This window comes from Pleurodeles waltl, chromosome 4_1 (genome assembly GCF_031143425.1).
Source record: "Pleurodeles waltl isolate 20211129_DDA chromosome 4_1, aPleWal1.hap1.20221129, whole genome shotgun sequence".
In the NCBI taxonomy this organism is placed as follows: Eukaryota; Metazoa; Chordata; class Amphibia; order Caudata; family Salamandridae; genus Pleurodeles; species Pleurodeles waltl.
This window is the reverse complement of record NC_090442.1, coordinates 772,563,310-772,588,193: the sequence shown is the minus strand read 5'-3', so window position 1 is coordinate 772,588,193 and position 24,884 is coordinate 772,563,310. Positions and strand designations below refer to the sequence as shown.

Genomic DNA, 24,884 nt, shown 5'->3' with positions numbered 1-24,884 from the left:
CCCCTTTCCACTCCATGCCAATCTACCCCATTCCACTGTAAACCAATTTACCCCATTCCAATCTACCCCACCCCACTACCTTTTAGCCATGTTGAACAGCAACCACACTGGTGTACATAAGCTAAAACACATTGCCAAAGCCAGTAGCTCTTGCGTAGGTGACACCGATTGGGTTTGCCAATGCTTGTTTATTTTTACTTCATTAACCCTTCTTATATAATGTTTGAAAGCTCGTTTTTCACTGAAAAGAGGTGTAACTGGATTATTTCACATTATTAATAGTGCTGAAGTCGTTTGGACCGTATTCAACTTCCTATACACACAAAAAAGTTAAACACATAATTTGTTCTTACTTTCAGTACTGTTAAAAAAAAAAAAAACCAAAAAACTTCACCATGACAATATGCTTTTAGACTGTTAAAAAGCATACATGAGAAACTCACTCTTGCAAACCCATCTGTGATGCAAGCATCTATCAATAAATTCTCACTAGTGTGTGGAAATGAACATTGTAAAGCTGTAAGTTGTCAGCAAAAAGTAACGGTGTCCGACATTGCACGTGCTTTCTTACTTTATATATGACTTGTTAAACCTAATCTATAATCTCAATACGCTACAAAAGAATAGGACATTTTGGAATGCATGTTTTTTAATTTTCTTACAGTGTGCCTTAAAAATTGGTTTATAATATTGTACATTGTTGCATCAAACAGTTTAAATATTAATACATTATCCTCATCAAAAACAGGTGACATTTATAAAAACCACTTAGAGAGAGAGACTGACTGTGACGGGGGAGTATTGGTTCACTGAATGTCACCTCTGGTCATTTCCCTCTGTTATCCCTCCTAACTCACTATCATCTGTTCTCCCTCCAACCTCATCGTCTGTTACCAGTCTCCCCCTCTCCTTTCACTGCCTTATCCAGTTCTCTTACTGATTGATGTTATTAATTCATTAAACATTTCATCCACTGCTCCTTACACTCTTAACCACTGCTCCTCATTGCTGTTATCTCTAACTCCCAAAGAATGTGAAAATGTAGACAGCAGAAACATATTTTTACCAAAATATAAACTCTATACCATAGAGTACTTGGATCAAGATCTACCTCAGTATCTCCCTACAATATGACCTGGACCTAAACCTACTTATAAACGTTTGACAGCCAAATATCATTGGGCCTCAATTAAACATACAGAAACTGTACCCAGTCCTAAGCTATGTGGCAAGTAAATTTGGTTGGATTTAGGAATTTTTTGTAGGGAGATATTTTATATAAGATCAAGGTGTAGAAGGTCTTTATATTTAAGACAGTATTTTTATAATATATTTATACCGTCAGTGTTCTCACATGCACCCATTCGTGCTTCCCTTTGCTATCTGCCATTCTTCCTTTAGCTTATAGTGACAATCTCACCATCTTGTCTTAAAGATTTTTGACTGATTCTCTCGCTGTCACAAAGACTTCTGTTGATTTGTATGACATTCTCCTGACTTCCTAATTCCCTCCTTATTCTGATCCCTTTAGTATCCAAACACCTGCAACCCTGTACTGTTCTTGTGCTCTTCTAACAATTTCTCCCCTCTGTCTTTCCACTGGTTTCTTGCCTTCTTTCTTCCTACGTCTCATCTACTCCTCAGTCACAAGCACTACTCTTGTATTGTGTGACTCACTGATACTGACTCACTCATCAGTTCCTCCTCTTACTGATGCTTTTTCTACCTCTTGTAAACTAACCAACATCCCATTCTCCACTAATGTTGGAGTTTCATGGTTTCATCTCCATTTCCATCCTTGACTAGCTAATTTACTGATTGTACTGGCTTAAACCCCCCCCCCCCCCCTCCCCCCCTTTCACAGTCTTTAACTTCTCCTTTCTCAATGCTTCATACTTCACGGACTCTCGATTACTCTCAGGCTTGACTTGTCCATTCATTTTTGACACTCCATATTTTGTCTTTTCTCATCTGTTTTTTTTTTAGTTCCGCTTCCCTCCATTTTCAGTAACTGAGAACACCACTTGCTAGTGAATGGTATTATGAAGCACTCCAGAGTAAAAATGATGCCAAAATGGATGTGTAGCCTAGCTATTCTTCCCAGGTCTTAGCTTAACAGCTCATCCTCACACACTCACCATGGGTTGCAATGTATCTAGGCTTCCCTACTTAACTCTCCTCTCAGACAAAGTCCTGTTTCTCCTCAAGAACTTGGTCTTTACCTCCTTTTGCACCCTCACGTGTTCTGTAATTTAGACATAGACTATTTTGCTTATTGGTGTCTTTGTGGGCCCACTGCAGTTATTTCACATAGGTACACAAATCTCTGTGACTGGCACCCACTTTGGACCTGTCTTAGACCCCTATATCCTGTCACTCTGCACTATCCTTGATTATACTGCAGTCTGCGTTCCTCGTCACATTGATGCAAGCAAAAGGCCTGCCCATAAACACACTAAGCAGCGGTGTCTCTGTCCCTTATTGTGAAGAAATGAGTGTGGCATCTGTCATTGATTCCACCAATAGTTGAGAGTTCTGCCCCTTACAAGGCTGATGTATGCAAAGGGCCAAACTGAGATGAAAGTTCTTACCACTGTTATGTTATGGTGGCTGTCCTTGATTGCACTGAGAGGAGATTGATATATCCCTTGCTAAGCAGAGGTGAGAGTGGCATTGGTGTTTGACATTGAAAAGTAAAGGTTCTTAGCTCTGTCCCTTATTATATGGTGGCCAGCAAAGGGGGTTCTGACCTTGATTACACTAGGAGTTGAGCGCTCTGTCCCTTGTTACTTAGAGGTGAGCAAGGATCTTAGAGGTTAGGGCTATGACTCTTGTTATGTTGAGGTCAGCTGGTGGCAGGAAATCCATTGTTGATTTCAGTGAGAGCTCTGTTCTTTGATACGCAGAGGTGGATGAGGGGGTCTGTCCTTGATTACACTGAGAGGTGAGGGTTCTGCCCCTTGTCAACACAGAAGTGAGCGACAAGGCTATATTTGATTTTACAGGATGTGGGATCAGTTCCAGATTTATGCTGTTGGGTCTTCAAGTGATTCGATTGAGAGATAATATGTCTGCTTCATTATACTGAAAGGGGTTTGTTTTAGGAGTCGAACTCTGATCATCATTGGAATAAGGCATCTGCTGTGATGGTGGATAACCTAATTTTCTCTCTTTCAGTAGCATCCTCCTGTACACTTCTATTTGTATCTGTATATTGCATCATACAATGTGAGTCTGCCCGCCACCCCCCTCTACCCGTTTATCCTTCGATGTTTGCAGTACAGGGTCCATGTGCTTAATTACAGTAGGATTATTGATGTTTCAATCTGGGCTGTGGATTTACTTGGGTTATCCCCTTAACCAGGTGACAGATTGTCATGCAGTGTGTATTTGCTGCCTTCTGTTTGCAGACTGCAGGTCAGCCATCGGGAAGTGCCTGCTCGTTGAAATAATGCCCTCACAAGAGATATATCATGGCCTGTGAATGTGGTGTTTGGTTGTTTTCTCCTGTGTTAAAACTGAAAGGCACTGTCTTTTAGTTGTGCCTGTGCTTGCACCCCAGTGCTGCAACAGAATTATGTGCTCTTTAGTTGTGCCTGTGCTTGCGTCCCAACAGAACTATAAACATTGCTGGGTGTCTGTTGAGGTGCATTGACAGAGTTTAAGAGGAACGGATCTAGAGCCTGTCTGTCTGAAGGGCTGCCATAACTAGCAAGTCTTTCATCACTAATTCCAGCACCGTCCATCCATCCATCCATCCATCCATCCATCCATCCATCCATCTACCTACTTTACTGCCTCTGAAAAGTACTCAACAGTTCTTGCCTGTTTCCACAATCCTGAAGATTGCAGTTTTGAAGTTGAAATTCTGGTATGACATGTACAGAGAGAGTTCAGCACCCTTTTTAGGTCACAGCCTACCAGACTGCGTAGCTATCTAGTTTGCTAAAGACATTGAGATTTTTAGAATGTTAACCTACAAATGCATTCCGCCCGTTGATTTGTGGTCTGTAACTCATAAGTCTGACTTTATGTTTGCTGGCTTTATTTGCTTTAGGCCCTTCACATTCAGTTTGTCCCTCCCATTGCCTAAACTATGTTTACTGTATTCTTCCACGAACTTGCTTCTTGCAAACAGGCCTTTAAATCTTGTTCTTACCTTGCCACATTTGCTGACATTCAAAGACTGAGGTAAAATGTCAGGTGCTGTCTTCCAAGGGCGCTTGTATACTTTTCTTTCTCTGACTTCAAAGTTGGAGGATTTATGCAACAAGTTTGCTAGATATCGGGGTTAGGAAAGAGTTTTTTTTTTCTAACATATGACAACATTTTGATGAACTGTTTAAGTATTTCAGAATTAGGATCACAAATGAAGCACATTCTTTGTTATTTCCGAACTGTGTTGGAAACAAATACTTTAATATAATGAAAACAAATTATTACACTAGGTGATGCAATTTCCACACATTTGTTTATGCACTGTGTAGTTTTATTAGAAAACTATGCAAATTTAATGGTCTTTTCAATTGAGAACGTGTCATTTTTAATGGCAGTGCGCTACCATGCCATGCATACTTTGCTCTACACCACTCCAGTCTACTCTGCGCCACTCCACACCACTGCACTCTGCTCTACACCACTCCACTTTACACCACTGCACTCTGAACCATTCCACGTCACTGCACTCTGCCACTTCATGCTATGCTTCTTTACTCTACCCTGTACCACTCTACTCCATGCCAGTGTACTCTTCGCCACTCTACTCTGCACCACTGCACTCCTCACCACTCCAGTCTACACCACTCCAGTCTACACCACTCCAGTCTACACCACTCCAGTCTACACCACTCCAGTCTAAGCCACAGCAGTCTACTCTGCACAGCTCCACTCCGTGACACTGCACTCTGCCATCGCACTTTGCTCTGTAACACTCAACTCTGTGCCACTGCACTGTACGCCACTCTAATCTGCACTCTAGACCATTTTACTGTAGACCATTACACAATATGCCACTCTGAGCAACTGCACTCTACCTTACATCTCTCCGCTATATGCCACTTCACTCTGCTCTGAAAATGTCTACTCTATGCCACTCTACTCTGTGCTACTCTACTCCACTCTGTTCCACTCTGCTCCAGTCTGCACCACTCCACTCTGTGCCACTGCACTCTACACAACTGCACTCTGTCAGTGCACTCTGCTCTGCTACTTCACTCTACTCTGCCACTGCTCTCTGTGCCTCTCTACATGCCTGAACTGTGACATTGCAACACTACACTCTCTGCCACCCTTCTCCATGCCACCCTTCTCCACACTACTTTACTCCACTCTGTGCCACTGCACTCTATGGCGCCATACTCTATGGCACTTTTCTCTACTCTGCACCACTCTTTGCAATCTGCACCACTCTATACCACTGCCTTCTGCATCACTCAACTGTTCCACTCCGCACCATTCCCCTGTACCACTGCATTCTGCACCACTCTAATCTACACCACTACATTCTATGAATTCAGTGCCACTGCCCTCGTACCATTATACTCTGCAACACTCTACGCCAATGCACTCTACACCAGCACTCTCTACTCTGCCAATGTATGCAACTCTAAATGTCTCCACTCTATCCCACTCCAATACACAACACACACTGCCACTCCACTTTACAACACTCTACTCCACTCTTCGCCATCCCACTCTGACACTCAACACCACTCCTCTCCACACCACTAACTTTTAGCCATGCTTAACAGCAGCCACGCTGGTGTACAACATGGCTAAAATACACTGGCAAAGCTAGTAGTTCTTACAGAGATATCATCTGTTGACTTTGCCAATGCTTGTTTTCGGGGCATTCACCAAAGCCACTACTCACCCTCCAGCACCACCATTTGCCATCATTCTCAAGCAGCACCACCCTCATTCAGTATCCACTCTGACCACCCTTCATCACTGTTGAAAATTGCCCTGTTTGCAGGGTTATCCCCAAACTTTTTGCCTTCTTCCTCCTATTTTTTAAGGTCTGTTTTTTCTGGTTTATTGTCTCTGCGCACTTTACCACTGCTAATCAGTGCTAAAGTGCAAGTGCTCCCTATAGAAATTGTACTGCTGATTGCTTTATCCATGACTGGCATATTGGATTTACTAGTAAAGTGCACTAGAGGTGCCAAAGGCCTGTAAATCAAATGCTATTAGCGGGCCTGCAGCACTGGTTGTACCACCCACATTAGTAGCCCTGTAAACATGACTCAGACGTGCCATTGCAGTGTCTGTGTGTGCAGTTTTAAACTGCCATTTCAACTTGGCAAGTGTACCCACTTGCCAGGCCTCAACCTTCCCTTTTACTACATGTAAGGCACCCCTAAGTTAGGCCCTAGGTAGCCTTATGGGCAAGGTGCAGTGTATGTTTAAGGCAGGACATATACTAGTGTGTTTTTTAAATGTCCTAACAGTGAAATACTGCCAAATTCGGTTTTCACTGTGCATGGCCTCTCTCTCTCATAGGTTAACATGGGGGCTGCCTTTAAATATCCTTAAAGCGCAGATTCTCTTTGAGAGCAGATACAAATTTGGAGTTTAGGGTCTCTGAGCTCACAATTTAAAAATACATCTTTTAGTGAAGTTCGTTTTTAGATTGTTAGTTTGAAAATGCCATGTTTAGAAAGTAGGCATTTTCTTGCTTATTCCATTCTGTTACTCTGCCCGTTTGTGGATTCCCGTCAGGGTCAGTTTGACAGTTGGGCTGTTCACGCCTCTCCTCTAGACAGTGACACATAGGGGGCTGGGGTGTAGCCTGCATATCTTGATTTTTTTATTGTTATTTCAGCTATCATAACATTTTGACTTTTCATTCACATTGATACAGCAGACATTCATAATTGTTAGGCATACTGCGTAGTTATAAGAGTAAACAGCAGGTACAGAGACATACTTAATGATGACAATCAGAGCAGTGGATGGAGCATTCAAACATGCTTTGTTAGATCTTACATTCATTAGAGTATGCCTAAGTTTAGTGTGGGTGATCCATGCAAGGAAAGATTGGGTCTCTGGTGCGAAATACAGAGCAATAGAGTCCGCGGCTCTCCCCTAGCCCTTACACAAAGGTTTATGCGCTTTTACAGAGATACAAATATTAGTGCTGGTCCTGAAATTAACAACAAATAACAATAGTAACATTCTTAAACAATGGAGTGCTATATCGTCAAGTGGTTGATAATTGTATAATCGTACCTTTGTGTGTGTGGAGACCCTTCAATGTCTCATGGATGCACTAGCATGTGTTGGGACCATGCTTAAGCACTAGATGCCTGATGCCTACTTTGACTGTGCCTACACCATTGAGATGAAAACATAACAAGAGATAAGCGCTCGGGCGAACACCATTGCGCGCTCCTATTTTTGATTGGGCGCAAGTCCATCCCAGTTATTCGTCTGACTCCTCCGAACCTGAGCCTGCGCCTGGGTTTTGTAAGTGCGCCAACATCACCTCCCAGCTGTCTGATAATGGGTATTAGCGCAGCCCAAGTGCATCCTCTCGCCTCAATGCCACCCCCTCCGCACCCACCCAAATCGCAAATGATTGCTTCCAAGCCAGTTCAGTAGGCACCTCTGCAGACTTCAATCTGCGTGTTATCAGCCTTCTGGCCGTAAATAAGCCCAAATCTAAAAATCTTGTGGTAGCCTTGTGGCGCGTACTCCTAGGGAATACACCCAACAAGCAGACCTCCCATGTAAACGATACTGTGCGTGTCGTGCACACTGATAAACAGTCTACTACGGCTCTCCAGTAACAGTGTAAGGAGGGGCAGGACGATAACATGTGGATCATGTCTGCATTGAGGTGTTGGCAACAGGGGCAAGCTGCATCGCAACGGGAGAAATATCTGTTAATGCAAGCTGGCGTAAGGTATGCCCTGTGGATGATATAAAATTATATAAGTCGAAATCTGGAGTTGCGAGGTACATTAGTGTGGCTAGAAAGAACAGAGTTCCACTGCGAGTCTGTGAAGGGGGTAGCTGATTAGTTTTCCCAGGCAGCACGCAGTGTGGTGTACTCTTGGGTCGTGTGCATTCGCAGTGCATCCGTGAACCACCTGATCAGATGTCATCCCTGCCCCATCACTTGTATGTATTGTACTAGTAAATGGGTCGGAGGGGCAGTCGTCGGGTCTCCCCATTTAGTTAATAAAGATCGCAACATTGAGTTATACAGCAGGAACTGTCCTGCAGGAAGGCCCGCTTCTTTGACCAGATCGGGGAACGAGATCGGCCTACCGTCGCTATAAAGATCGCCCAGCGTGCGCAGTTCCGCGGCATGCAACTCGCGTAATTCAGCTCCCGACGTGACTTTAGAGCCACGAAGAGTACCCAGTAGGGCCAAGGCCGGAACAAACTGAAAGTTTCCCTCGTGAGGCGCAGGCACCTTCGGTACCAGCTGTGAGCCACCTTAAGGAAAATCTGCTCCTGCGGCGCCGAGCGCGTGAGAGGGTGAAACAGATGCACCACCTGCATAAGGGACCAGGGGCCCGCAATGGTTGCCGTATCAGGAAGATGAAGGCCCGCTAGCCATTTGGACACCCACTGGAGCTGGGAAGCCAAGTAATAAAGTTCCAGATTAGGGGCCATAGACCACCCTGCTCCAGTGGCATGTAGAGTTTCCAAAGCGCAACTCTGCAGCGCCCCTTACTCCAGATAAATTCTCTCAGCTTGGGTTCCAGGTCCCTGGAAAAACTGACCGGTATGTAGTGTGGGAGGTTGGAAATATAGTATAAGCGTGGTAGTACAATCATTTTCAATAGTGCAATCCTACCTGCCACCTACAGTGGCAGCGTTTGCCAGAAGGCCATTTGGGATCTAATGGAGGACACCGCCCTTTTAAGGTTCCCGTCAAATAAGTCCTCTTTATGGTGGTAAATATGGATGCCTAGATATCTGAACGTGTGAGGTTGCCAAGGAACAGCAACTCCAGAAAGGCGCAGTTCTGGGTTTGGGAGTGTAGGATCAAAGGGGAAGAGGCACGACTTAGACCAATTAACCCTTAATCCACAGAGTGAGGCAAACTGCTGCAGAAATGCCCGACCTCTGAAGGAACCCGGGTGACGTCTCTAAAATACAGTAAGAGGTCGTCGGCATATAACGATACCGTGTGCAGGCCATCTCCCAGGGCAATTCCCCAACAGGAGCCCCGGTCGCGTAGTACAGCAGCAAAGGGCTCCTTGGCAAGGGAAAACAGCAACAGAGAAAGGGGACAACCCTGCCTCGTGCCCCTGCGCACGTCTATTGACTCCAAAATATTCCCCCCCCCCACCTTGACCCGGACCTGCGGATTAGTGTATAGTAGTCTTAACCATGCGATGAAAGCAGGGTCCGATGCCAAAACGCTGCAGGACCTCAAAAAGGAATGCCCACTCTAAGGAATCAAAGGCTTTCTCGAGGTCGAGGACCAGGCATCCCGCCAATGGCCAGTCCCACCTCGAATAGTGCATAACACGGAACAGCCACCTATTGTTGTGTGATGTATCTCGCGCAGGCACAAATCCGTTCTGGTCCGGGTGCACCAGGTCTGGCACCATGGGCTCCAGACGCGACGCTAGGGTCTTGGCCAATATTTTATAGTCTGTGTTGAGCATTGCCAATGGACGGTATGAGCCCTGCTCAGTCTGGTCTTTGCCTGGTTTGGGAAGGGATACTAGCATCTCCTCATTCTGGGATACCAACAAAAATCCTCTCTGCGCAGACTCTTCGTATATGCGGAGGAGTTGGGGTGTAAGGATTAAGGAGAATGCCTTGTAAAAATCAGCCAGTAGGCCATCTGGGCCTGGTGTCCTACCCGCAGATAGCTCGTGAATACTAGCTTGGATCTCGGCGAGCTCAAGAGGCTCCTCCAATGCATTCCTCTGGGCAGCCGTCAGGTGAGGGAGCGCAGCCGCCCAGAGGAATTCTGCACAGGCCCGTCGATGGGGAGACGCAGCAGAGACGTATAGAGTCTTATAGTGCTGCATGAACACTGACTGTATTTCTGAGGGTGTATGAAATGGGTTTCCAGCCTCCAAACGAATCTCAACGATTGGGCCATGGTCTCGTCCACTCCTGGTCAGCCAAGCCAGGAGCCTGCCCGATTTATCTGCGTAGGCATGTGTATGCGCCGAATGAGCGGCATAGTTTAAGCGATGTAACCACTCAAGAAGAGATAAGCTCTCAGCCCGAACCGTTGATAACAGACCTATCTCAGTGGGACTTCGGGCAATCTCCTGTTCAGGGCACAGCAGGCTCCGCTCCATGTGAGTGAGTTCGCGCTCCACTGAGCGACGCAGATTCCATTGCGTCCATATACAATGGCCCCTAATAAAAACCTTAAAGGCGTCCCATTCCATTAGGCCTGAAGAGGCAGTACCTTCATTATGCGCTAAGTATTCAGGAATTGCCTCAGCTATCGATGCTTTGAATGCTGCATCTTTCAGGAGCTCAGGTCCAAGTTTCTAAGTGGGGACAGCTGGAGGGGAAACATCCCAGCCCAGGCGCACAAGTTGCGGGTTGTGGTCGGAATGTGTGCGACCCAGATAGTCTGTGGCTATGACTGTAGAGCATAAATTCTGTGTACAGAGTATGCTATCAAGGCGCACATGTAGAGAGTGCGGGCAGAATAGTACGAGTAAATTCTATCTGTGGCGTTACGATGTCGCCATATGTCGAGCAGGCGCCAGTTTTTAGTCCAGGTGGCCAACGCACGTGCAACTGACACAGTGGGCGATGTAGGCAGTGGGGGAAAGGAGCGGTCCAAGTCTGTATCCAGCACGCAGTTAAAGTCTCCTCCCAGTAACCAAGGATAATCACTCCACCCCGACAGCTGATTAGACAAAGTGTGTAGGAAGGAGGCCTGGTCCACATTCAGGGCGTAAATGGAGCCCAGCACTGTGGCCCGGCCCGCAAGTCGCACCTGCACTAATGCATATCTCCCCTGATGATCTATGATTTGGTCTTCTGCTACAAAGGGGACGCCTGGCCTGACCCAGACCAGGCCGCCCCAGGCATAAGTAGAGTGACCTGTTGCGTAAAATTGACCTCTCCAGCTCCGCTGCAAGCGGGGGATCTCCGGGAGCGCCAAATGAGTTTCTTGCAGAGAGGCGATGTGCGCCGAGTGTCTTTTAAGGTATGAGTATATGGAATACCTACGTTTAGGTGTTTGTATGCCGCGCACATTCCACTTAAGAGCGATGTATGAGTTCATGGTAGTGTTTGGTTGGTGAGGCTGTAAGCTATCTGCTCGGCCCATAAGTGCAAGGTTGTACATACGGTGGCGGGGCTCCAACACCCAGTGAGGCATCTTGTGTATAGACTCCGAATCAACAATAACAAACCAAATACCATCAGAGCAGAGGAGCAACCGGTTTCTGCCCAAACCAAATAACCCATGAGGTCAACAAAATAGTTATACATATTAGTTCTCCACTAGTAGGAGAGTGGGATAGGCCGTATGACGTAAGAATGAGCATGTAGAAAGTTGTGCACCCCGGCTTATGTGGATAGTGGAGTGGGGGGCCAGTGGTGGACAATTCCCGTGGACAGTTGGAGCACCAGAGCAAGCTGCGCAGCCTACTAACCGATCGCCCTAAGAGCCTTCAGGTGTGTCCCCAGGTGATATGCACAATATTACATGGCGCATCTATAGACAAGGTGCGCAGCGTATACTGAGGAAAAGATCATAAGACCACTAAACCACCCAGACAGGCGCCAAAGGGTTTTAGAACAAGTCATCTGCTGTACCGGGGGTCACCCCCAAGCATGCCGGGGAACTCGACTCAGAGAGCTGGTTCGTTGCAGTAGGACGGTCACTGGGAGGTTGAGAAATTTTGGTTTCTGCCTCCGATGCCGTTGGAGAGACATTAATGGCCGCTGCCGACTGCAGCGCTTCACGCCGCCCCTGGACAATTTGTTCCAGATCAGGAGCATGTTTCGCATTTTCGGTGGTCGCACCACCTACTCTGCAGCCGCGTCTCGCACGGGTGCGTTTACCCCTCGACGCCGGTGGGTTTCCCTCTACGTCCCGGCCCTTGATACGGCCTGTTGACTCCAGCCATTCCCACGTCGCTTCAGGCGTGGCGAAGAAGTGGGATTTGTTCTCAGTTATTATGCGGAGTTTAGCCGGGAATTAGAGAGTATTCAAGGTGCAGTGTCTGGGGCTTGCGTTTTAAAGGTAAGTAGGAGGCACGATCTCTCTGCTTAGCCTATGTGTAGTCCGGTAACAGCATTATCAGCGCATCGTCGACTTGAGGCGGTGAGGATGATCTCATACACCTGAGAATAATATCCCTATCTGCATAATGAAGCAAACTGATTATAAAGGGGCGGGGGCAACTTCCCGGGTGTCTTGGTCGTGTAGGAATCCTATGTGCACACTCCATTGAGAAGAAAGGAGTCAGGGTTCCCTCCGGTACTAATCCCCGAAGCCAGGCTTCAGAGTAGGCCACAGCATCGCGACCCTCCACGCCTTCTGGCAGGCCAACCACCCGTATGTTTCTTCGGGTGTGGCCTTCCGCATCCTCAACACAACACTCCAACTCTCCTATACGGGCCAGTGCGTCTCCCATTTTGGTCCCTAGGCGGGATGTTGCCTGCGCCAGTTCGTCTATCCGCGCCTCAATTGTGCCTGTCTTGTCCGCCAAGTTGCAGTGATCTGTGTGCATTTTAGCACCGGTTCCAGAGCGGAGGCGACCGGTCCCCGCCATTTCCAGGATCTTTAGGGATGCCAGCGGACGTCTCGTCGCCAACCAGGCAGCACACGGGGGGGGGGTTCCGTCTTGCGGGGGCCCACCAGCGCACCCTGCCAGGTCAGGAGGACCAAATAGAGAAGTCCAATTTAGGTAATGCTTCAGTCGTACATCAAGGCAGGCACGCTAAGTCAATCGCCGGCGTCCTCCCGACTGGCTAAGCCGAACGGCCCAGACACTCACCACACAGTCCGGCAAGGGCCAGCTCCCCGCCACTGGCACAGGGATCAGCAGCGAGACCACCCCCGAGTCACTCCAGCTGCACTGGCGCTTCCTCTAACCAAGTTGGGCTGGGCCCGCTTGCATGCACCCCCAGAACGGCGCCGTGCAGCAGCAAGAGCAGCCCATCCGGCAGTGCCTTTTCAGGTTTTTCCCCTGTTGTTTTCCAGGCTTCAGACGGTAAGTGTTCTGTCCCCTGGGCGTCCCCGACCAGCCAGGCGGACCCAGAACCACGCCTCCTCCAATCAGCGTGGGGGCAGGCCCAAGGTTCCGCAGCAGCTCTGGCAGCACAGCGCCAGGGAGCCCGGCCCTCTGCCTCGCCGCATCCCAGGGCGTGCCGGGCCCCGCCGCGGCTCACCTGATGCGGGCGGGCGGACGCCCTGCCGCTGCCACTCCACCGGCTCCGGCAACCGGTCAGCCCTGGTACGGCGACCGCACAATCTGCCGGCGCAGCCCCCTACACGCGCTTCGCCCTCACAGGCCGCGGCCCTCCACCGCATGTGGCCTGCTTCCGTCCGGCGTGACTTCGGAGACCACGACCAGGGGCCACCACAGCTCAGGGGGACTCAGCACTGCGGTGCGCTGGGTATATAGGCGCCACTGGCCCCACGTGTACTAGATAATCCAGGGTTAGGACACTGAGCTCTATCGGCTCGCATCTGTCATCTTGACCCCCCCCCCCCCAATAGTCTGCATATCTTGATTAGCCATCTGTGCTGGAGGGGAAGAGTGGTCACTCACACCTGAAAGGACTGTGCCTGCCCTCACACAATGCCGTCTCCGACCCCCTGGTGAGTGTCTGGGGCCTGGCCTGGACAAGGAAGGCTCTTGCAAACACTTGAGACTTTGCTTTGAAGTTTGCTAACTTCAAAAGCAGAACTGGGTATAAGAAGAAGACCTAAAACCCCAGACTTTTAGAATCTTTCTGGAATCAAGAGGAACCTCTGCCCAGGAGAAGAGCTGAAGGAGTAGTACTGTCCCTTTGCTGTGTTGCTTTGCTGGACTGGCCTGCAGTTGCTGCTTCTGCCTGAAAAGAGTGCAAAGGGTAAACTTTGCTGTGTGTCCTGCTTGGGAAATTTCTCCAAGGGCTTGGAGTAGAGCTTGCCTCCTGTTGGAAGTCTCAAGGACACCAAAGACTTCAGTTTCCTCGACCTGCAGCACTGGGAACTGTGTGTTTTGTGCTGTTCAAGAGGAGAAACCACAACAACGCCTCTAATGACATCGCTGGCCTGCACCGCGACCTGACGATGCCACATGGAGTCGCATTGCCCCACTTTGCACCGTGACCCTGGTCTCACCAACGCCGTCATCGGATGACTTCACTGAGCCGCTGCTCGCACTGCGACCTGTGGGCCCCGCACAGCTGCATCGCCTGCTCATGCCGCAGCCTGGGATCCCCGACGACGACGCTCCTGCTGACACCGGCGCCACTGCCTGCACAGTGGCCTGTGGACACCGCTCGTGAGGGTCACGAAGCACCGTCCCGTCCTGCACTGCTGGCTTTGGCCTACCGACATCAGAGCTTCAGCAACGACGCCGCCACTGCCTGAACGGTGACCTGTGGGCACCACACGTCGCATCGTCCCGCTTCACACCACAGCCCGACGCCATCCACGCCGGCGCACCTTACTTCATCAGCCTGGAGTTCGATCTGCAACGCGTGTGACCTCAAGGACCCGACGACTCCTGAACTGACTCCGGAACCGACACTGCAACGTCAGTGATGCCGCTCTCCAGAGCTCACCGCGAGGATCACGATGCCCAGCAAATCCAAGGTACTGTTTGCAGGTCTTCCCGACACTGTAGCTGGCCCGCAAAGCTGCAGCCGGCCTGAACTGTTGGTTTTGTTGATCACGACGCCGGGATAGCCCCAGGTGGAGCTATCGACTTCAAGGAACTGTATTTTTGAGTAAATCTTGCAAAATTCATATTTTTCTTACTGTATGTTGAATTTTTATCGTATTTGGTCTTGTTTTATATAGATAAATATTGGCTATTTGTCTAAAACTTGTGTGGTGTCCTTTTATAGTGTTTTCACTTATTACTGTGTGTTATGGGCAAATGTTTTACACATTGCTTCTGAGATAAGCCTGACTGCTCGTGCCAAGCTACCAAGGGGGTGAGCAGGGGTTATCTGAGCGAGTATCTCCCTTATCCTGACTAGAGTGAGGGTCCCTACTTGGACAGGGTGTAAATCAACTGCTAACTAGAAAACCCATTTCTAATAATCATCATTCACCCATTTCATATACTTGCACCACTCACCAACAACTATCTACCCTCACATCACCAAAACCAATAGCTCAGTACAGCCATTAATACAAGGGCTATCGCGAATAGCCTCACTAGCACCACACACACACATGCATACAATCCCCCTATGTAACCTGATCCTGCACCACAGTATGTGTGATTGTTAAAATGTTCACCCTCAAACAATTACCATGATCCACATTCAACCTTCAGAATGCAGATTCAGCACTGTCTTCTTCCAAAGAAATCCTGCTAAAAGAAGTTTTATACCCGATACAAGCTACCTTCCTCAATAGATACACCACTACCCCTCGTACCTGCCCGTTCAGCACGCCACTTCCTGTGCACTTTATTGCCAATTCAGTATTCTGCCTCATATGAGAAATTTGCTCAGCTCAAAACTGAAAGGGTCTTCATCACAGAAGGTTGGTCAGCACACAACTCCTCCATGACACTAAAAGATATAGTGCCAGAGAATTGCGGAGTTCTGACAGAGCAGCACTATGAAAGAACGGGCCTAGCAATAACATACAAGTAGCATCTCACTTGCACCAACCTGTAAAAGCATTGATATCTTTCCTTTCATTTCCAACTATTTTAGAGGACAAAATACCATTCTGGCACTGACTAACAAGCTCTCGTAGTCTTTCCAATGTAAATATATCTACAGCCTCAACACACACCAACTAACTCTACTTGGGGTTTTCACTATTTGTGATCTGATTCTTTCCCTTTTCTTTCGTGCTGTCTTCTTTGTCCACTTTGCTTCATTTGGCTTCAGCAAACTAGAAGTCCTAGACCTAAACTGGGCTTTCAAAAACTCAATCCACCATTCAGACCACTCCCCAAGGCCATGTGCTAACCAACGTGCAGATTATAATGCTTGGTCATATACGACTACCCAAAACTGTTTAGCAAACCCACCTCTTTAAAGTCCCTAAACTACCCTCAGCATAAACCTCCAACATGGGAACCACATATTGAATCCAACTACAAACAAATTATTCTGCAAACAATCTCAATATAAGGGAAACAGCTGTTACTACGCGGCCGGAGCCATGCTGACAGTAACCTGCAAGTTTTACCACGCTTGCCCTGTACCACGTTTGTGCATGAACCACACAAGTGCGTGGGTCAGGGACACAGCGGGGGGAGGATCGAGGCAGCCGTGTAAGTGGTACTGGGGCATGTGGGGGGGTTTTAACAACAGGGTGGGGTCAGAGGGCTGGGGGTAAGGGCCAGTTTTGGGGTGCAGTTTTAGGCCTCAGGATGGGGGGGGAGGGTCAGTGTACTATAGGTTTTAGGGGTACGGGAAGGTTTTAGGTCTCATGGTGGGAAGGGTCTGGGGTTAGGTTTTGGGGGGGTGAAGTTTCTCAGGGTGCGGTAATGTTTTAGGGCGGGTGGGTGTGGCAGGGGTATTTTGTTTTAAGTGTGGGGAAGGTTTTAGGCGTCAGGAGGGGTGGGTCCGGGGTAGTTTTGTGTTCTCTTATTTTTTTTTTTTTTTTTTTCAAACAAGACCCAGAGTTTGAGGGGTGGGTGTGTTGGGGTAAATTTTTTTTGTTGTTGTTGCCGGAGTAGGGTTTAAGGGCTTAGGGAGGGGCTTTTGTTTGGCAGTGGAGTTTTTTTTTTTTTTTTAGGTTTGGAATTGGTTTTAGGCCTCAGGGTGGGTCTGGGTACTTTTTTAAATTAAGGGGGAGAGTTGTATGGCTAAACTACGCACATGTGTAACACACATACCTTTACTAGCCATGTTTTCATAACTAAATTCGTTTTAAAGGCATGCGTGGTAAAGACGCGGTCATGGTTCCGACCACGTTGTTTCAGCCACACGTGGTTCTACCATGCGTGGTTCAGTCATACAACCTTAATAAAATCCCATAACTAAACCGTGGCTCTTGTGGAGATGTGCATAGACTATAGACACCATATAGAAAATAATAGACTTAGGGCCATATGTACGAACACATTTTCCCATAAACACGGAATTGGTAAAACCCTTTGATACATCTGGCCCTTGGTTACCATCATTCATTTTGCCTTGCAAAGTTTTCAATACATTTTGTCCATTTGCAACTCTTCCTCACCTCACTGAAGATCTTAGGCTTCCTGGACAAAATACACTGCAAAATGTAAAGCACAGCTTACTACAGAATACTGCAAGGCAGTCTTCACAGATAAGACACAGAATTTCACATCCATTAATGTGCAATATTGGCACTCTGAACTCATTAAAATAGTCTCTGATGCTACGAATCCTACCCACGTTAGACCATCTTTCAAACAAATCAGAAGTACTTGGTCAGCAATGAACTGCCCAACTTGTTTGACAAAAATAACAGTCTCGCCAAAATTCATCTTACGATTTAGGACCTTGGTGTAGTGTTTGCCATAGTGTTCCCCACCCCCTTACAGACCTACTACTGATATTCACATTATAATATGCAGAAGCTTATAATTCCCCTGTAAACCATGGTTATTTATTTTCCATTTACAGGGCCATTCTGACTTCGCAGTGCACCGGTATTAAGATTGTGTTATTACTCGCTAGTTTATTACAAGCGAATTGTGATTAATGTGATATGGACACATGAGAGCAAGGACGAGTGACAGATTGCATGTCTGATGAGGTTTAAATCCCTAAACTCAACATTGACTGTAGAGACACTTTAAGTTATGTGCCTGCCCTCCTTCATTGCTATTGTTTGTGCGCATATTTTTCTGAAAGTCATTCATTGTCATGAAATTGTTAAAATGAACTGAGTTTTCGGGACGAGTGGGGTCTTTATTGTCAGAGACCAATTCACTGTAGTTAGGTGGCGACAGGGAGGCATTTCTTGAGCTTAGGTCTTTGAGCCGTCGTTCCACAAGCCAGTGACTTCGAACAGCTCTACCAGGCGACACAGCAGTAGCTCGCGCCGCCGGAGGACAGTAAGGCTATAGCGCTTTGATTTCTAATGGGCTTATTTGGTTAATCGTTTCCTCCTAGGCTCAAACATGTTTAAAGGTAAATAGAACTGTACTCTTGGAGTGCACCCAAATAACTGTGCAGCTCTCAGCACAGGCCAGACTCCAGTTTCATAACAGGTCTTCCTTCTGACTAGGCTGGCGCCGAGCCATGGGAGCACAGGCTCTTCAAAAGTGATGTGGCATCGGGCGCGTTATCCCGCCTCCGGTGTTATCGAGACACATTATTGCAAAATCCTTTCAAACGCTTTCACTCCTGGTTCCGAGCTGGTGGAAAGATTTCTTCTACTCTGCTTCCCAGAACCCATCCCATCCCCCACCCCGGCCTGTATTTAATTCTGGCATTTAAAGCAGGAAGCTGTTGTGCCATTCATTTCTCGACCTTCCATTATCTGCAGACGTACATTTGCGGCTCAGAGTGACCAGTAATTTAAAGGCAGTGCATCTTTAAACGTGATTTGACAGCTGAAGATTATCCGTTTGATATGGAGTAGTGGAGGAAGGGCACATTGGCATATAGAGTGAGTTGTGATTACGCCGTAGTTGGAGAAGAATCCTGAAATGTTGTTCCACCTCACAGACTACCACTTGGACTAACTAACCTGTCATCTGGTCTTCAGTCCACGATGCTCTGTGTAAGGAGGCAGTTAGTCACAGAGGAGACTGCGACGTGAACTAAACGTTGGACGGTGGTTTATGTGTCAATTAGCGACATCACAATGACGTGGTTACCTAAGAGTCCTAAAAATAGATTATATATGAAAACAGAAATGCAGTATTTGACGCGTTCCAGTCACATTAAACCGAATAACTATATCCTAAAGTCCACACAAAAGAAGGAACTTATAAACCTGTGAATCATCTGACTAAGCTCAGTTGATGAGGCTAAAACACAGGCTGTATCAGGGGCACATAACTCTTGTCTTTTTTAGGGTCGAGCCTGCATCGCATGCGTACCGCAGACGCTGTAGTAGTTAGAAAAGGGTTTGGAACCCCGCCCATGTCACGTCAGTGTCTTTTATTGGTTTGCGGGCTTGCCTTTTAAAATCTGCTTGCTTTCATTAGTGGAAGGCATGCCTATGTCATGCCTTTTCCGGTGGTTAGCCCTCCCCGAGCTCAGTGACCAAGTATTGAAAACATACGAGGCTCGCTGTTTTCCGTTCGGTTTGTGGACTACTTTTTCTCTTTTTTCGTAGCGTGATCTTGCTTGTTTAACAGCGCGATGAAGCTCGTTTTTTTCTCCATTTAATGAAGCAAAAAAATTCTGGTTGGGAGTTTACAATAGCTAATAGCTCTATCTCAGAGAAATGCGAGACCCTTTGCATTGCAAATGCATGTTATAGTATACGTCTGATGCTCTTTTTTTTATATGCAGTGACCACATCTTGGGACACCCTAGTTGATACGTTAACAATGGGCCACCTCTATTCTGTCTTAGAAGGCTTCGAATCGCAGCAGCATTTTTAGGTCTGCCATGACACCGCAGGAGGGCCTGGCAAGTGTTGTTGTCTGCCATTAGATCTCTCTCTCTCGATCTCTCTCTCTCTCTCTATATATATATATATATATATATATATATATATATATACAGATACAGATACAGATATATATATATATATATATATATATATATCCTTATATCCTACTGTCGGTTGCCAGTAGATAGTTAGGACCTAGTTTCCATAGTAAGTGTTTTTTTACTTTGGTGCCATTTGACAAAATCTTCACAAAATTTTCCCAAAAAAAACGTTTTCCGAGAATCTTGTTTTGCATTGGAAGTTTCGGAGTGATCTGTCAAGTGGGGTTGGGGGAGTGGAGGGTGGGTTGGGAGAGGGAGAAAGTTGTGGGGTTTAGCATTGCAAAACAAGTGCATTTCCCATGTTAATTTCCATTGGAGTTTTGAACACGACTACAGCCTGAACCACTGGACGGAATTACACCAAATCTGCAGAAAGGCATCTTTCGATACGCAGATTACGCTTTTTGTTATTTGGTGTAAATCTGTTCAGTAGTTTAAGAGAAATTAAAGGAAAAAACAGATTTGTATATTTAGAGGTGCAAAGGCTTTGTGAATCCACGTGCAGAGCTCTGATTGGCTGCCAACACTTCAGCCAGAAAGTGTTGGCAGCCATTTTGAGAGTCAGATTCAGCCGAGTCTTAAAAAAAAAAAAAAAAATCCCCAACAAATAACAGGGGGCGGGGTACTTCTACCTTACCACCTGAGCCTTGGTGCAGGGTTTCCCCAGGGACCCTCCCAGGGCTTAAAAGCATTAAAAAAAAAAAAACAGCAAAAATCACAAATATTCGTGATTTTTTCTGTGTTTAAAAACAAAAAAAAACAAAAAGCGCAGTCTTCCACCCGTGCCCGTCCTTGGGCTAACTGAAGCTCCGGGGACTGCCTCCTCCCCAGAGCTTTGCATATAAAGTATGAGGCGGCACATAGCCCCCACGTGCCCTGGGGATTTCCACTTCCCCGGGGCAATTAATATACTCAGTGTGGGTGCCCTAAGGTAACTATAACTCGTTCCCTAAGATAACTATACCTTGTGCACTTGCTATGCACTGCTAATTACCCCAGATATTACAGCCCTCATGACATCTTTTATGAACATAATTGATTGTATCACTGTAACATTTGTTGTAAAAACATTCATAAAAATAGTGTGGATGGTGGGGGCGCAAGTTATAGTTACCTTAGGGCATGAGTTATAGTTACTTGAGATAACTCTAACAGGTGTATTTCTGTGGTTTTGTACGTTTTCAATCTGAGCCTAACTGTAACATCCCTGTAACCTTAATTTTTTAAGTGAGTATATATATATATATATATATATATATATATATATATATATATATATATATATATATATATTTTTTTTTTGGGTCAGACCTCTTCTGTCTGTTCCGGTATCACTGACATTCTACATCTTCTCTTCATGACATACAGAATACAAAGTGGGGCAATGGATTTTCCCATTTCTGTCATTGGGTCCATTGAACTGTGAATGCTGCATATTGCCTTATCACATGTACATATCGGTCTGAAACTCAGTGGGTGTCAATGACTCAGGCGAGGGTGCTGTCATTTAGGTATCCATTTTTTTCCAGTTCCATTTTCCTTTTAATGCCAGTACCTGTTACATGAGCATCAGTTACACTTGCCCGGGTGCTGCCAGCGTTGCTCCTTTCCCAGACTTAGCTTGTAGATGACTTAGTAGGAATGCTCCCAGCTGATAACTTTTGTGACCTGCTGATCACTCACGAGTTTGACACATTTTAGACTTACTCAGCCTTCCAGTCTTCCGAGGTGTTTACATTTAGAGTACCATTAAATTAGATAATAACTCATAACATCTGGTGCCCGAAGATGCTTCAAGAAATTAAATATTGATCACTGGTTAAAAACTAGTCTCTATCCTCCCCATCATTATTACTATTGTTATTTCTGTTGTTATTATTGTAGTGCATATTGAGGAAGCCCAAGTGAATAATATTCCTGCCGTTAGCCGCAAATGAATTTTACTGACCTGTGAATCTAATTGTTGTTGGTCTTTTAGAGAGTTAATTTAACCTGTTCTGTGCCAGGGATGTAACGTTTACGTCCACCAGCACAGTGCTCCTGTGCCGAGGACATGACCATTATCTCCTGGCACACGAGCTCGGAGGGAGCGCCAGAGATTGGTGTGTGTATGTGTGTGTTTTGTTTGGGGGCAGCCCAATGGGCAAGGGTCGCTTCCCATCGGGGCACATTACTGTTGGCCATAAAAGATTTATTTTTCAAAATAAGAGGGTCGGGGTATGGCTATTCCCCCACCCCAAATAAATGGGGCCAAGGTTGTTCTGGGCAGATGAGGCAATTACCCCTGATCCACACCCCGGGGTTTTGGTTTTACATTTGGGCCATGAGAGCTTGGCTAGCTCTCAAATCGTCCCACTTGGAATGGTGAGGGCTGCACTTTATGGACTTTGAGATGTTGCCATGTAGAAAAATCCACAAGACCTAAACACATCTGAAAACTAAACATCAGGTTGATTCCAGGGTGGTGTCCTTCACATGCACCTCGCACCATTTTCTTACCCACAATGCCCTGTAAACCTCCAACTTTGCTGGAAATCACACATTTTCCCCACATTTTTGTGATGGAACCTTCCGGAATCTGTAGGAATCCACAAAATTCCTACCACCCAGCATTGTCATCTATTCCGATAACAATTCTGCCCCACTTGTCAGCCTACAAATGCTTTTTTTTTCAAACTGCCCTTTTGGACCCGCTTTGGTTCCCCCTCAATTTCGACATGTTTTTGGCACTTCCCTGTCACAAGCACTTGGCCCACCTACACAAGTGAGGTATCATTTTTACCGGGAGACTGAGGGGAACGTTGGGTGGGAGGAAATTTGTCCCAGTACGGTGATCCCACCCAGCAGTGTGGGGAAAAAATTTGAGGTTTGCTGAGGATTCTGGGTAAGAAAACATGGGGGGGGGGTCCACACAAGTCACACCTCTCTGGACTCCCTCTGGTGTCTACTTTTCAGAAATGTCTGAGTTTGGTAGGTTTCCCTAGATGGCGGCTGAGCCCAGGACCAAAAACGTAGGTGTCCCCCCCCCCCCCATACCACAAAAACAGGTAGTTTTGTATTCAATAATTTTGATGTGTCAAGTTAGTGTTTTTGGGGCATTTCCTTTCGCAGGTGCTAGGCCTACCCACACAAGTGTGGTACCATTTTTATCGGGAGACTTGGGGGGAACGCTGGGTGGAAGTAAATTTGTGGCTCCTCTCAGATTCCAGAAATTTCTGTCACCGAAATGAGAGGAAAAAGTTTTTTTTTTTTTTTTTGCACAGATTGTGAGGTTTGCAAAGGATTCTGGGTAACAGAACCCGGTGAGAGACCCACAAGTCACCCCATCTTAGATTCCCCTAGGCGTCTAGTTTTCAAATCTCTGCGCAGTCTAGTTTTCAAAATGCACAGGTTTGCTAGGTTTCCCTAGGTGCCGGCTGAGCTATAGGCCAAAATCCACAGCTAAGCACTTTGCAAAAAAGATATCAGATTTCAGTATAAAAATGTGATGTGTCCCTGTTGTGTTTCCTGTCGCGAGCATTAGGCCTACCCACGAAAGTGAAGGTACCATTTGTATCGGGAGACTTGGGGGAACACAGGATAGCAAAGCAAGTGTTATAGCCCCTTGTCTTTCTCTACATTTTTTCTTCCAACTGTAAGACAGTGTGTAAAAAAAGATGTCTAGTTGATAAATGCCCTGTAATTCACATGCTAGCATGGGCACCCCGGAAGTCAGAGATGTGCAAATAACCACTGCTTCTCAACACCTTAACTTGTGCCCATTTTGGAAATACAAAGGTTTCCTTGATACCTATTTTTCACACTTTATATTTCAGCAAATGAACTGTAGAATGAAAACCCAATGCAAGGTGCAGCTCATTTATTGGCTCTGGGTACCTAGGGTTCTTGATGAACCTACAAGCCCTATATATCCCAGCAACCGGAAGAGTCCAGCAGACGTAACGCGATTTTGCTTTCAACAATCTGACATCGCAGGAAAAAGTTAGAGTAAAACGTGGAGAAAATGTTTGTTTTTTTCACCTCAATTTCAATATTCTTTTATTTCAGCTGTTATTTTCTGTAGAAACACTTGTAGATTTTACACAAATGACCCCTTGCTGAATTCAGATTCTATTTTTCAGAAATGTGTTGCTATCTGAGATCCAGCATTAGTTTCACACCAATTTCTTTCACTAACTGGAAGGAGGCTGAAAGCACAAAAAATAGTAAAAATGGTGTATGTCCCAGTAAAATGCCAAAATTGTGTTGAAAAATGTGGTTTTCTGATTGAAGTCAGCCTGTTCCTGAAAGCTGGGAACATGGTGGTTTTAGCACCGCAAACCCTTTGTTGATGCCATTTTCAGGGGAAAAAAACACAAGCCTTCTTCTGCAGCCCTTTTCCCCCATTTTTTGAAGAAAAAAAATGCATTTTTCGCTGTATTTTGGCTAATTTCTTGGTCTCCTTCAGGGGAACCCACAAAGTCTGGGAGCCTGTAGAATCCCTAGGATGTTGGGAAAAAAGGACGCAAGTTTGGCATGGGTAGCTTATGTGGGGAAAAATGTTAGGAGGGCCCAAGTGCAAAGTGCCCCAAATAGCCAAAAAAAGGCTCGGCACAGGAGGGAAAAGGCCTGGCAGCGAAGGGGTTAAGCCATTATTCAATTATGAAGGCATGGAGCTTTTCAGTTCTCGATATTTGTAAAGCTCAAACTTTTGCCCTCGTCAGTAGCGGCCATATAAAAAAACACATTTGTATAAACATATTGCTTCAATTCTCTATTAAGAGCAACCATCATTGACCTGCATTTATTGATGGTCTTTTATTACAGGCTTCTACATATGCCTTTTGCTATAACTATTGTTTGGTGATCCGTTTATGTGGAATGTGATTCGTCCTCAACAAGCTTTACACCCATTACTTTCCTCATTTTGATTTATCTTAATTGTGGGTGTTGCTGCCGGTGCCTGCAAGCACATATGGCTGGGTGCTGCACTTGCTCTTCCATGGCTGTAAGGTAGTACTGATGGCTAGTCTTCATCGTAAGGCTGTACTGCAAAACTGAACTCTCTGACTTCATTGGTGGACATGGGATGAGTGCTACCCTTGTGCTTTTATAGCTGACCT

The 24,884-nt window shown here is 46.3% G+C and overlaps 1 protein-coding gene across 11 annotated transcripts in view; it reads left to right on the top strand.

The window, feature by feature from the left end:
- SBF1 (SET binding factor 1) overlaps positions 1 to 24,884 on the top strand; it is a 1,129,538-nt gene that overhangs the window by 104,110 nt on the left and 1,000,544 nt on the right. The window lies entirely within an intron of this gene.